Source organism: Notothenia coriiceps, unplaced genomic scaffold (assembly GCF_000735185.1).
Source record: "Notothenia coriiceps isolate Sejong01 unplaced genomic scaffold, NC01 NC01_scaffold00033822, whole genome shotgun sequence".
Classification (NCBI taxonomy): domain Eukaryota; kingdom Metazoa; phylum Chordata; class Actinopteri; order Perciformes; family Nototheniidae; genus Notothenia; species Notothenia coriiceps.
The window spans coordinates 1,441-16,841 of NW_011366523.1; positions in this window are offsets into that span (position 1 = coordinate 1,441).

The window sequence follows — 15,401 nt, forward strand, 5'->3', positions numbered from 1 at the left end:
GCAGCATGAGCCCACATACAGTATACACCAATATCACAAACACAGCAGAGACAGGAAATATAATATATGATGGATATTATTTATTAGTTTACCTATTACTCATCGGTTAAAAAACGAATAAAAAGGTATAAACGGGAGTTTTGTGCAAAAGGAATTACTATCATTACATTATGTTTTTTTAATATTAAATTACAACACTTAATGTGTATTCCAAGTTCTCAGACTTGGCATCAACATCCTGAGGAAAACACTGATAAATATTTATGTTGATAAATTGTAGGATGAATTAAAATAGGTTTTACTTGAAATGATTTAAGAACCAATTATTACCACTGTTAGGATTTACCACAAAGGTCTTTTTTTCAAGTGAGCTCGAACCCCAGGTTTTATCATCAGAGAGACGTTCAAGAATATTAAAGGTCTCTGAATCCTGCCAGTGTTAGTGTGGCATGATGTGTTGCATAATTACCATGATCACTACTTGATTGGCAGGCGTCCAATTGGGATTCAGGCCCTTCATCAGCCTCATGGGGCCAAAGTAAATGAAATGTATGCAGCCTCCACTCAACTTAATTTTAATTGGTAGAGTGATAAGTTCATAAGCAGGAGCACACAACAGCTGTGCATGGTAGCAGATTTGGGGAATTTATAAAAATGATATTAAATATAGCCTTTCTAATATACAAAAACTGTCAACATGTTATCCACTTGTGGGCCGCAGTTGAGTTTTGTTCAATAAAGGAAGCTCAATAAATTACATTCACCTACACAATTGGTAACATTAAGGCCAAGATAAACTGAAAATGTGCAGGTCTTAAACTTATATTTATGAAATCAAATGTACATACCTTTTAAGGTCAGCCTCTTTTAGCCATAGCCATTCCCTTTCCATTAAGTAGTTCTCAATGTCAGTTAGATTCAGTTTGCTGACAAAATGTACATAAGGGACAATTGGGAAACAATGCTGCCATACATCAAGTATGACTATTTACTTTTCTACAGCCGTGTTTAAGTTTGATTAAATTACTGCTACTACAATACAAGTGTTCAACCAGGAAAATCACAGAATGGAAATGAACATAATCTCACTGTATTTGTCAATAGGTTAAGCATCGACAGCACATCAAAATGCATCTACATAACAAAACATGGTAATTTTCTATTTTGAAAGCAGGTCAGTTTTATACGTTTCAAGGAGTAATGGAATAATTGGCTTTCGTTAAAACAATGAGTTTTGTGACAAAAATGTTAAATCTTTGCCGATGTCAACAGTCAGTATAGGGTAAGCCCACTTAACTTTAATTTCTCGGCTATAACGTGTTTGATTTTCATCTCTTAGCAAACAGTGCACATGTCTTGTTTACATGCAGAGACTTGTTTTTTTGCAGATTAGACTTCTGAAGAATTCAAAGAAGGCACAATTGCTCATTGACGGAATTATATGGTGACTGACATCACACCTAAACCTTTTAATGTCCCCCCTCTTTCAAAATTAATGTCCTGCGGTCAAGATTTTTTACTGCCTTTGATCGACAACACCTACACCTCACCAGTACCTCCTTTGCACATACTCTGAAGCTCTTTAACTGACTCGCAAAACCTCAATTACTGCCATACTTACCAATGACATGTTTGATAAACTACATTTTCTGTGTTAAACTTCTACACATACCACCTACCAAAAAATGCAGAATTTCATTTTCTAATGGCATTATAGCTGTCCAGGTACAGCAACGTAAAAATCACTAGCAAATAATAATAGCTGCAATAATTTTGAATATTGCCTGACAAATAGTTTTTGGTTGACACACACGCACACACACACACACACGCACACGCACACGCTCAAAACCATGGAAACTGGATACAGGGGAGGATCTACTCTCCTGCCAAAACGGTTTTCTGCACAGTCATAGCCATGGCGTCCAGTTTTAAAAGGAACTGCTGAGCCGGAACAATCTGAGGTGTTGAAGTGGAAGAAAATGTTCCACTTCACCATGAAGCAATGATCAGTGAAATGGTGCCATGACATTATTCCGACATTTCCACATTTTTAAACTAATAGTTGGAAAATGTCCCATTTGATTCAAAGCCCGTTGGTCCGACAGCCCTTTTGCTGAGATGCGCATTGGACACACTCTCCCTGCAACAAACACAAGCATATGGCTAATTATAGGAGGGAAGTGTCAAATGACATACTGTCGGAAGCCGTGAATGAAGAACACGGAGCAACACTGTCAGCGCATACATTTACGCATACATTTGCGTACCTTAATACATGCAGTAAAGGGCACCATCACAAAGCAATACTTAACAATGACAACAACTGTAATGCTTCAGCATTAAACACTGACACGCATCACCAAGGTCACAATATCAATCAATACAGCAGCGCAATAGCCTATAGGCAAAACACAGAAGATCAACTAAATATATGACATAAAATGAACTTACCAAAGCTGCAGTAGATGGTCAACTTCATTCATTTTCTTTCCGTTTTACTGATTTTAATCGCCATGCGCTGCTCTCTCTCGTCTCCTCTTCACAACTACACTTTTCGCGGCACACGTACTTACAGCCTATCTGCTCTGAATTATGAGATGATGTTTTGGTGGGGTTGCCAGTACTTTGCCCCACTTGTGATTTTGCCACACACATTAAATACAAAAAGACTCTGAGCATGCGCAGTGTAGTTTTTACAGCACCCATACATTTTGACAGCGAGAGAGGGGCTAGATTGGGGCTTGCCCCAAATCGCTCTACACGGCTCAATAGGCTTACTTTAGACACTAATTAGAAGAACGCAGACTAAAACAGCAATTTACAGACGAATCAGATGGCCAAACATGATCTTAAAATATATTTTAAGATATCTATTTTTTGCATATTTTTGGAATTATTATTTTACCCACCTAGGAAACTGGAAAAAAGTGTGTTTTGGTTAGAGATAACATACTGTCAGACTAGCTGAATAGTGGCTTATCAGAAAAATCCTTAGTTAATCTCCCTGACATTCTGATAACATGGTATTATTTTAGAGAATTGTCTCTAAAAGAAAGTGTTTTCTTCTTTTGCAAAACCAATTCCTTGTTATAAGACATCATTATGTCGTTGAGTGTGTTTCCTGCCACACACACCGTTTTCCTTTATACATGCTCTTTTGCATAAAAGACATTTGGTTGCCTCTGACCTTTAAAAAGCATAATAAGACAGTTAATTAATCCATTTACTTCAAATACTTACCTAACAAACCTTCAAAGTGTTACCTTTTACTTTTTTTCTATTTCCATATACATTTCCATTGCCCAACTTAAAGTGTCATCTATTTTGTTTATTGGTAAACCTGCTTTAGTTTAATTTAAGAATAGATATCACTTCTTGATTGAAGGTTTTACTCTTTATACTACCGGCATGTAAACAGTCTGTGATAAAACTCATTCTCTACTTTCCTAGGCCATGAAGCTGGTTTCCAAGAAGAAGTTAATTAAGCAGTGTGGTTTTCCACGTAAGTCCTATTCTATTCTTCTTGACAGATACATGACATTTAAAAGCAGATTGAGATAATAAAAATGTTATAGATCTCCGATGATATACATGTCGTTGCAAAAATAAGTCATCATTTAAAGGGGACACGGTTTTGAACCTGTGAAAACAAGTGTCAAACGACAATTTTTTGCACTATAAACACTTTTGCAGTGTTTGTAACTTTTTAAATATAGGATGGTTTTTTTCTGGAAACATCAAGATTGTGTTAGAACTGAACTAGGTAACACTTTATTTAAAAGGGGACACATATACATTTTGGTTTCTTGAGTGGCTACCAACCCAGAAACTGAAATATGTCAACCCAGACAGCTTTTTGTTGCCAGCTTAGTTACGAAAACATGGATTCTACGAGCCAATTAGATTTGCTGCATCCAATGTCACATGCAGTCTCATTCAACTGTTTCGTCTCCCATACTAGTGTCTTCAAACAAGGCTTCAAAACAACCTTTTTTAAAGGTGTGACATATTTTTCTTGCAAGCTAATTAGAGAAAACTAGGCTTTTTTCAAAGGGAGTCTTAAAGAGACAGGCACTGAAACAGAGCTTTTCGGACAGCTATGAGAACAAAACATGAAAACATGTAAATATTTCCTAGTAGAAACCCAAAATACAAGCATGAACCTGAAAATGAGCATAAGATGTCTACTTAAAATCTTGTTTTGAATACTTCAACAGCTTTATTATCCCTATTAGCAAAAGGGGTTTGCTATGAGGGATACCAGACTGCTGCCTTCAGGGGGATTGTAAGACTAAAACCTAAATCCTAACTAACGTAGCAGTGAAGACAATTTGAGTTACTATAGATAATCATGTTATATATGATTGCTCCTGTCAAGATAATCATTATCAGATTATTGTGTGTGTGTGTGGTTTTCGTGGTGGTCTCCAGGTCGCCCACCCCCAAGAGGACCCAAGGCGGCTCAAGGAGAGCAGCCCAAAATCTTAGGACCCCTGGAGAGGGTCTACCAAGAGATCGCCATCCTCAAAAAACTGGACCATGTCAACATTGTGAAGCTGGTGGAGGTGAGAGAGTCTCTTCTCATTTGGTTCAGAAACCAAACAATGCATCAGTGTTATTGATATGAGACTTAAAGGACCAGTGGGGAGCATTAGAGACATCTGGAACTGAGGTTACAGATTACAACCAATTGAAATGGTCAAATGATGTATATTTGGTTCGTTTTTATTGTCATTGCTCCTTATTCAAAAAACCCTGAATGAACCTCCTTTGGGGTTCTCTAGGGGTTAGCAGTTTTAGACATGCTAGCAGAAAAGCATTGTTTGTCCATTGGTCCACCACTTTTGTCCAAACTGAAATATCTCAACAGCTATTGGATTGGATTGCAAAAGCTCTGCATGAGAAAATACTAAACTGGTGTGTTTCAACAAATGTAGATATGTTTAATGTTAAATACTTTGAGCTGGAAAGGAAGGGCAGTGGACATAAGCATGCAGTAGGGGGTTGCATTTGTAGTATTTATAACAAATGATAATTCAAATGATATTTAAAGCATAGGCTTAGCAGAGTACACCTCCTTTCACCTTTTTTAAATTACAAAAATATACACATGAGGAAAATATTTAAAGGTGTCAGAGGTAAGACTGGTATGTATTATTTATTATAAATCAAATAAAGAACTAAAATATATCCAAATGTATAATTCAAGAACAATTATGAATGACTATCTGCCTTTATCTCTATGCCCTTTGGTTGTGTCTTTTGTCATAGCAGGAAGTGACATTAAGTACTGTAAGCCAACAATCTGAGATTCAAATTTCAAGCATGCATTGTTAAACTAAACTGAAAATGGCTATCTTGCTGAAGGAAAATGTGCCATTTCAGTTTCTCTGATAATAATGTTGACATCCACAACAGGCTTGCTTAAGGTCGGGATTATCCTTTAGCCCTGTGTCTTCAGATAACCTTTCTTGCTGTGGACCCTGATTTCACATTTGTATCTATGTCAAATCTGTTTATATCGCACCAAAAATGGTAGATAAACCCTGTGCTGCCAGTAAACAGTTGGCAGATTGAACAGATTTACCTTCCAGCACACCTACAGTTTCCCTCTGTCATTATAGTGTTGTGATTTTTGGTGAAAAACAGTCATTTAGATAGATTCTCATAATAACAGCCAATACTCTCCAACGTGTGTCGGGTTGAGGACTCTAGAAGATGGATAGACTTTCATACAGAGGCGGCTGTTTATGAAAGATGATTTTCAAAATGTGTCTCGAGATGCCCGCCGCTCCCTTGCGATATCATCGGAGTGATTTTCCATCTTGGGCAGATGGCGGGGTGGTCGGGAGTCAAACTCAGGGACCCAGTCGGGAAGAGAGCTGTCTGGCTTGCTCGGGTGTAGAGAGTGCCAGAAATACAATTTTTGTACCTTCTCTTAATTAGTAAAGCTGAAGACAGACAGCAAAGGGTAACAAGTCTGCTTTTCTCCTCTCCTTTTTTCCCGTTTCATTTATTAAACTGGGCTGTGCTAGGGTCACGATCACATTCATTACTTGTTTCCAACTGAGACTTCAGTCGGGTCCATCTAATTATGAATATACTTTTGAAAACATGATAGGCAATACCAAGTGGAACAAATTAAAGCTAATATGGTCATTTGTTGAAGATGGTGTGGAAAGAGCGACCACCTCATTGTTAAAGTCCAAGCCTCACTTTGTGTAATTTCTCCATAAATCAAGATGCCCTTTTAATAAATCCTAGGCGCTGCATTTATCAACAGCTACAAATGAGACGCTGGGTTACTTTGTAATAGCTCACTGTAAGCATGTTGTCCTTTTACTCAGGACAGAGGAAACATAAGAGTGTTTATTTAAGTTTATAAGACCGTGTGAGCAAACATGGTGAGTGACTGATCATACTGACTTTCGTTGCTTTACAGAAACATTTCCTGCTCTTGTTTTTCAATACTCTGTGTCCTTGGACGGTGTTTACCTTCACTGTGGTAATTTAAATTCACCAGTGTGTTGTGTTTAATCTGAACCCCAAGCACTTTAAGGATTTTTTATTTTTTTTAAATCCTGTCACATTTCATTTACTGTGGCCTTGTTTTTCACTGCAGTAAGCCCTGAACACCTATGGAAAGTGCCAGCACAATAATGTCTTGAGTGGTTTTGGGTGGTTAAAACATGTATCTTTGACAGTATAAGACAGTCAGAAAATGTAAAAGAATAATTTATTTTTCTTTTACAAATATTAAAGGGAATATTGAGTCTTTATATACTTGTATGTTGATAAGGAATACTTTACTTTATATTGTTCCCATGATTGATACCAAAATTGGGCTACAAAAATGGGGGCTTCACATGATAATATTACGATAATGCAATTGACACTTTTAAAACCTGTATTTACAACCTCTCTTGTCCTCTCCTCTGTGTTTTGTGTACAATTCTTGGTGTCCAAAGAAAATAATAAAAAAATCCTTTCTGATGAATTATGTATATGTGGGGATTTAAAAACGGACAGAAATACGCCTTTTAAACCACCTGGAGGGCTTTGGGGCTCAGAAGGTTAAACCGATGCTCCAGATGGACTGTGTGCCCCGGGGCATTGTGGGATCAGAGAGCAATAACCCTGTAGAACTATGCGCCTTCTACTCCAGTGGGATGGCCTATTTTTCATTAACCCGGTTTAGGCTGGATTATCAACTGGTTTATTAACTGGTTTGTTTTAATCCCATTTGAAAAGCACTCAACTAACTCACAATATTAACTTGCAGGATGTACTCGTTTTACATTGCACTCCTATATCATAGTTGGACATACAATGGACCAACATGTCCTCATACCTTAAGAACAAAGTGACATATGTGATTGTTGGAGAGTACCAGCGACAGGCACTCCTGGTTTTAAACACATGATTTATGTGAAAATTGGAACAAAATGTATTAGTAAGCAGTGGCAGTTCTAGACCAATTCTACTTGGGGGGGGGCATGCTTGGGCCTGTTATATTATCAGAGGGGCCTGTTTAATGTGGGACAAAAAGACAAAACGGAGTATTCCAGATGTCAACGTTTTTGTTCAGTGCGAAATATAAAATAAAATAATTAATATTTGTTTCAGTAACAGCATTTGAGACAGTAACTTTATGAAATGTTGTATTAAATGAAATGTTTGAAAGCAGAATATTTTCAAGTTAAATGTGGCTCTAGTTACAGCACATTCTTTGCTTCAACACAATCACCATTGGTATTATCATAGACTTTTCTTTCTGAGTGAGCCAAAGGGGGGTCCTACTGTAGCTCAGTGTTATAGGGGCACTGGCCCCTGCTGGTAAGGTTAAGGAAACATAATGTGTTGGGTAGATTTAAAGATATTGCATTTTTACTTCAAACATTCTTCTTTTTCATCAAAGCGTGGGACCTCAATTACCCATAACATAACTTGGGTCACTCAGGAGATTTGTAGTCCTCAGATCCAATGAACACTTTAATTCATCAAATTTCACACTGTTCCCTCTGGAGCCACAAAAGGCTTTGTACAAACTTTTTTCACAAAAGGTTAAACTGTGACTCTGGGGTTTTGTGTCAAAATCAAATGTTCTTCAATAGAAAATCTGCAGATATTGAACAAAGAGCCAGAGGGTTGAAAATTATAGTTTGAAATTACATCTCCATACCAATGTCCTCACTTTTGAGAACTTCAAACTGCTATCATGAGAACAAACAACAGTTTAAAATATATTTTTTCAAACTTTTTATAAAAGTTTCAAAGGCGATATCATCACAATTCCCTCATTACTTTTCATAGTGCCTGGTAAAAAATACAATACTTTTGAATGTGTCCAACAGAATGCAGATTTTTATATTTTACACACTCGAATGTACCTTGAGGTTTGTGGTGGAATTTCCCATTGATGATGATAATGTTAATGTTGCAGGTACTGGATGATCCGGCGGAGGACAACCTTCATATGGGTAAGCAGAACTTATTTTCTTTTTACCAAATCTTCTTACTCTTTGTTCGGCCTCTCCTCAGCCTGTGGCGCTCGGCACATATGCCACTAACAAGTGTTCATATGACTTATTCATAATTCAGGCCATCTCCTGCTTCCTTCCACACCACCCCAGGCCTCACAGATTATGCAAAAATCTTCCATCAGCAGTGCCAGGTCACAGTTAGGGTGCCCGTGACGTGACACGTCAAACTCTTTATGTGCTTAAAGTGGCTCATTCGTAATCATAGAGTGATGCTGGGGTGTAAGCAGCGATCAAACTGAGCCAGATGAATTAATAAATTGTTTAATCTCACATGTTCTTATTTCCTCTTCTCTCTCTTTTTCTGACAGTGTTTGAGCTGATGCCGAAAGGGTGAGTAAAGAACATGTCCTTTGTTTTTTCTTTTTTTAATAATTTAAGGCTCCTGCTCCTCTGCCTTCACCTCCTAATTTCTTCATCCCTCCATCCCTGCCCTTCAATACCCGAGCTGACACAGCGCGGGTGTTTGTTCCATCCCAGACTTCAAAGGGATTCATAATGTTCTTAGTTCTCTACAGTTATTACCAGTGGCAGTAATCCGTCTGAATGTTTCACGCCCTAATGCACGGGCTGTTTCTTCCTACACCACAAACCAAAATAGTGATGATCTATTGATCGGAGGCCCTTTGTTATTTTAGACAAAGAGAAGTGGGAGAGGGGAAGCTGGTATAATTTCACACCTGCTCATAAATGAGTTATGCACACCTGTGTTCTGTTTGCTTTTTCAGAATGAGAGAAGGTGTTTGCTCTCTTGTTGCCCCTAGGAGAAAAATGACAGACAGCAGAGCATATTAATACTGCTGCTATTTGCTTAGTACTAAATACATATTATCTCCTTTGCTAAAAAAAATTCTCTCATTTCCATTGTTTAATATTTGTATATATATTTTGTATTTTGTGCTATTTTTCCTAAATATTTATTATCATTATTAATCTATCTCTATCTCTTCATCTATAGAGGTATTAACTTATACACATTTGTCCTTAAATGGGCATTAGAACGGAACTGCTGATCAATGTACATCCTGAAAATCTGATTATCAAAACAGTTGCTATTAACATGGATTATATATTGACAACAAATACAATGATTTCATATAGATGCAGTTTTGTGGGATACTGCTTTGTATTTGACTTATTCTAATATGGTGCAACTGTCACACAACCTAATTTCCCCTTGGGATATATAAAGTATACTAAGTGATTGATTGGTTATTGATTGATTGATACTTGTATTGCTACTGCTACTTATTCTATTACAATAGTATCAATTAATGCTATGTGAAAGCTGTGTTTGTACAACATTGTATGCATTTCTCCTGGATGACAAATACAACTGCTACTGCTAATAAGCACCTGACAAAGTATTAAATGAGATTAAATGTTTTTTTATTTCAAATTTAAATCCCCGCTTTAATTATAAGTCAAGCACTGCAGAAACAAGTTTAGTTCATTCTATAGTGCCAACAATTTTAACAATTGATAAATGTTTCTCCTGAATCCCTAAGAGACAAGTAGTTGTATTTCTATCCTGTGCACTTATCAGAACATGCTAAATAAGTTTTCTATAGTCAGATTTGGGATCAGAGATGTCTTTATCATACATATTGAGTATCAGTGATGTTTGATCAGGACGTTAAAGTATGCTTAAATTAAAATGTGTTCACATTGGGGATCATATTCCTGTGCTAATTATTAAAAACTGTCTTTGTATGTGTTTGTTTCCTATCCTGTGTGGATTTGCAGTCCAGTGATGGAGGTTCCCTCAGATACTCCTTTGTCAGAGGAGCAGGCGAGATTATACTTCAGAGATGTCATCCTGGGTATGGAGTACCGTAAGTACCTCAAGCAGAACAAAAAGCTTTTAAAACTGTGAAGCGTTCAAGTGACACCAATTCATGCTTTTTAGCTATTTGTCTCTAGTGCCCCACCTAAAGAGCCACATGCGTTATCTAACTACTCTTTACAATGAATAACATGGTAGCATTTTCCTTTTTAATTTACAAGGACAAAGTGCTTGTGACCCTTTATTCTCATGCTCCTTGGGGGTCTGGCTGCAGATCTGTGCTGTACACGTCATCAGTATTGAGCTTCTGTTGGGTGAAAGCTGTCGCCTCATTTGTTGAACAAGTTCCATTTCACCAGGCTATGAGCTGAATGATTAGGGATCAATGCTGCCTCTCTCTATAAGCTCTGAGGTGCATCTTGGAAAATAAGCTACAAAGACTCATAGACAACTACAAGCGTATGTAAAATCCATTTACACTTTTGTTATTTTCATACAAAAAAAAAATACATTTTGCCTCTGGTTTTCCATTACATTACCCATTACCTGTGGAGTATATAGTAAGCATTACAGAAAACAAAAATATCTAAACCCAAATTTAGATTTTGACAAACTATAGGATCAAATGTATTATGGTGTTAAATTATTCTATGTTATGCCTTTTCTTGTGTATTTTTGAAAAAAATCTTTAAATCAATGCAATTCTGATCTGATAGGGAACTAGTTAAACCTTTTACAACATGCCTTTTCCCGCCTCATGCATTACAATTACAATCATTTTTCCCACTGAATGTTACAGGGTTACCATGTTTAGCTTATAGTAGCCATATTTACCTTCTGTAAGACAATAGCGTCACCTAAATAATCTACATTCTAGATATCTGTAGTCATTCCTGAGGACATTGACGCTGGGTATTTTAGGCTTAATTGCATAGGCTTCTAATGAGTCAAGTGCCTCATATTTAAAAAAAAAACATCCTTAGACGAGAAGGGCCCCACCCATCCAACCAGTGAAGTGTCTGAGGGCTTAGCTGCAGACGGCTGCTACGTGTTAGCGCTTAGAGACGTATTCATATCATTTTTATGGTCAAAGTGATGATTTATTATCTCCTGAAATTATGATTTATGTCATTTTAATGGTCAAAGTGACGATTTATTATCTGCTGTAATTAGTGCGAATGCTGTCACAAGAGCTTCAGCTATAAAACTTATTCTTCAGACTTTTGATATCTTTTACACTTTTTGAGATATTTAACTTCATTTGGAGCTTGGTAAAGAGGCCTTCTTCAGATGTTAACATTAGTGTGTATTGCGCAGCTTGTTAAGGCTCAGAGTGCGTGATGTCACACTATGGCCCAATCCCAAACCACGCCCTACACGCTACCCCTACACACTCCCCCTCCGTGACGTAGTGAACTCCGTGGAGTGCCACTCACAGCTCAACGAGGCTCCCTCCTGTCAGATGGAGGAAGTAAATACAGCGACAAGCTTTGGGACAAACTCCCCTCTCTACGGCAGAAACAGGAAATGCCGTAAGCCTAGTATGTACACACCAAACATTTAAATTTAATAACTAAAATAAAAGTCCAAACATCTTTAATTGTGTTACTTTTTTGTAAAGGTATTTTAGTTTTAAACCTGATTTTTATAAGCTTCTTAGTTTTTGAAACAATTTGTAAATATGCACAACTTTATAATAAAATGCACACATTTACCTTTTTCTAGACTAAACAAGACTAAGTTAAAACATATGTGGCTATCATGAGGTTGTTAACATCACAATTTATCAGTGGATGTTTGCTGGAACTACTTGTTAACAGCTTGATTCCTGACGGACACACACAGCGTTGACTCCGGTCAGGTAGAGACCGGTCTCAAGTCAGCACCGCTGCAGACTCGCTGTTTGAGGGCTTGATAGCCCACTCCCCCTCCACACCGCTCCACACTCGTTGGTTTGGAACAGCATTTAATGTGGCCGACCCTCCGCGCGGACGTAGGGATAGTGTGTGTAGGGGTAATGTTTAGGGGTAGTGTGTAGGGCGTGGTTTGGGATTGGGCCCTAGAGTGGAGGAGAGCTTGAAATTCGCTTTTACATTTTTCTTTTTAAACTGCCATAATTCCCAAACCCTACACTCCTTGGACATAATTGTATGCTTGAATTGTAGGAAAACCTCTAAAATAAGTGAAAAAGCTAAATGTAACAATATGCCTCTTGAGGGCATGAAGTGACAAAAACGTTCAACATGTTTCTATTAAGGCCCATTGTAAATTCAGCCTGATCTTTCGTCTGAGCAGCAGCTGCAAACCTTTAGTAAATCTGCCAAAAATGCCACATTATTGACCCAAAAGTACACACACAGCAGACTCATACGCTCGTCAGGGTCCTGACATGCTGCACGCGTTGACATTTTACCGACATCAGCTACCATTTTTAAACTATAGTTAGAAATGTAAGAGGTTTATCTCTTTCACTGCACATCTGAATGGTAACCTTTGATCTCTGCCCACAGGTGTTTGATAACGTCGTCACCATGGTAACCTTTGATTACATTACATTGCATTTAGCTGATGCTTTTATCCAAAGCGACTTACAATAAGTGCATTCGACCAAGAAGATACCAACTTGAAGAAAACAGAATCATATAAGTAAATCAGGTTTCATAGAGCCAAAACATATCAAGTGCTACTCAACTAGGTTTAGATAAGCCAGTTCTTTATTAGTATATAAGTGCTTTGTTAGTCATTTTATTGCTCGAAGTGGAGTCGAAAGAGATGAGTATTTAGTCTCCCCCGGATGATGTGTAAGCTTTCTGCTGTCCTGATGTCAATGGGGAGCTCATTCCACCATGTTGGAGCCAGGATAGCAAACCCACGTGTCACGTGGGTTTGCTATCCTGGCTCCAACATGGTGGAATGAGCTCCCCATTGACATCAGGACAGCAGAAAGCTTACACATCATCCGGGGGAGACTAAATANGTTCGCCTCACTCAGAAACTGCCAGCAAGAAGTTTTAAATCTGATGAGGGGACGAGCGTGGAAGTGTCCCTCAGCCAATCAAAGAGTGGAGGCCTCAAGAGAGCCCGCACTCCTGAGTCAGAGTCACCGAGCAAGAGGGTCCGAACTGATCTGCTGAGGCCCGCTGAAACCTGAACGAGAAGGAGAGCCCCCCCTCAGCCTCCATTCATTTCATTTTTGTAAATAGATGTATATATTTTATTATTTGTATATACATAAATACCTGTATAAATGTACAATATATGTAAATTAAATATTTATTTGCAACATACACATGAAACAAAACTAGATGTATTTGATTCCCTTGAGTGCACTTGATGAAATTGTATTGTAGTTTTGGTGTGATTCAACAACACAAACATATTTTCACTGCCACCACACCATTGTATTATTAATTATTAATTAATTCCCTGAAAGTCTTCAGGAATTACTAATCACAAAGTGATGTAGAACAAACCTTAAACATACACTTCATTACAAACGACCGCAAAAACATCTAAAGAGACCGTAAACTGACCCAAAGGTACTGTAAACACAGAGAAGCAGAACTAGATGCAAAACGACCACAAAGACAAACGAAAAAGGCAAAAAATCAGAGGTGTAAAGTAACTAAGTAGATTTACTCACGCACTATACTTAAGTAGAATTCTGAGATACTTTTTGTTGCTATTTTGTACTTATACCCCAAGTACAATTTAGAGAAAAATCGTGTACTTTTACTCCACTACATTTATTTAATATCTTTAGTTACTTTGCAGATTTGAATTAATAATGTGAAATATGATCAACAGTAAAATACTAAAACTGAACCTTTACCAGCTTTGATAAAACTTATAATCAAAACATATATTATTCTGAAATGGGTCAATCTGCATAATGAGTACTTTTACTTTTGGTACTTTAAGCATATTTTGTTGCCAATGTTGTATTATACTTGTAACAGAGTATTCCTACACTTTAGTATTTCTACTTTTACTTAAGTACAAGATCTGAGTTCTTCTCCCACGTGTGTGGAAAGGCTTTCTGTATTGCAATAGTTAAAGGAAACATTTAAACTACCAACTTGTTCTTGGCAAAAAGACAGTTGATTAAGCCACACAGAAAATTACGTAACTAATGCTTTGTAACTTAGTACACACATGCAGCAGGAATTATTTGGAATTCCATCGGAATTGTGATTCCAGTATATTAATGTGTTTGGAGACAGTGTTCTCTTATATAACTGGAATTGTGTTATCTGTATGGTTCTAAGGAAGCAACATACATGTGAACAGATGTAACTTTGGTGATGCACTCCCATCAGCCTCAGCTGAATTGTGTGTAAAGTGCTGATTAACCAATGGGGATTTTCTGGTTCTGTCTCAAGCATCTTGTTTATTTAAAGGGTAAATACTCAAAGATCCAAGCAGAGCTTTAAATACTTTTGAGGTTTTTGAGATAATGCCTCTGAGATTTATCAGCAATGTGAATACTTTGATTTGTGGTGCTCAGAGACACATTTCAATTGAGAATCATAGTCCAACTCTGAGGAGAATATTCACCTGACGGTATATACAATTTCAATAAAAGATTCCGATTCCGACATTCACCTCCATTGTAGGTGTATGGAGGCATACATTTTATAGTCAAGGTGTCAAAACCTAAACAAAGCTGCAGCATACAAAGTCATTCAAATGAGCTGCACCTTTACCAGCTTTGATGCAACACTTTAATGCATCAATAATTATAATCAAAACATATAATATATATATTGTTCTGAAATCGGGCCATTTGCATAATGAGTATAGTTTTACTTTTGGTACTCTAAGTATATTTTGATGCTAATATTTGCACTTCTACTTGTCACATAAGTAATCCTACACTCTGGTACTTCTACTTTACTTAAGATAAAAGTTCTGAGTACTTCTCCCTCCTCTGGATATTATTTAGTTTGTCATACAGCCCCCCCCCCCCTATTTTTTGCAATCCTTACAAAATCCTTACAATCCTGCCAAATCCTTGCAATCCTACAAAATTCTAAGCAATAACCATTTTGTGGCAATTCCCAGTAAATATT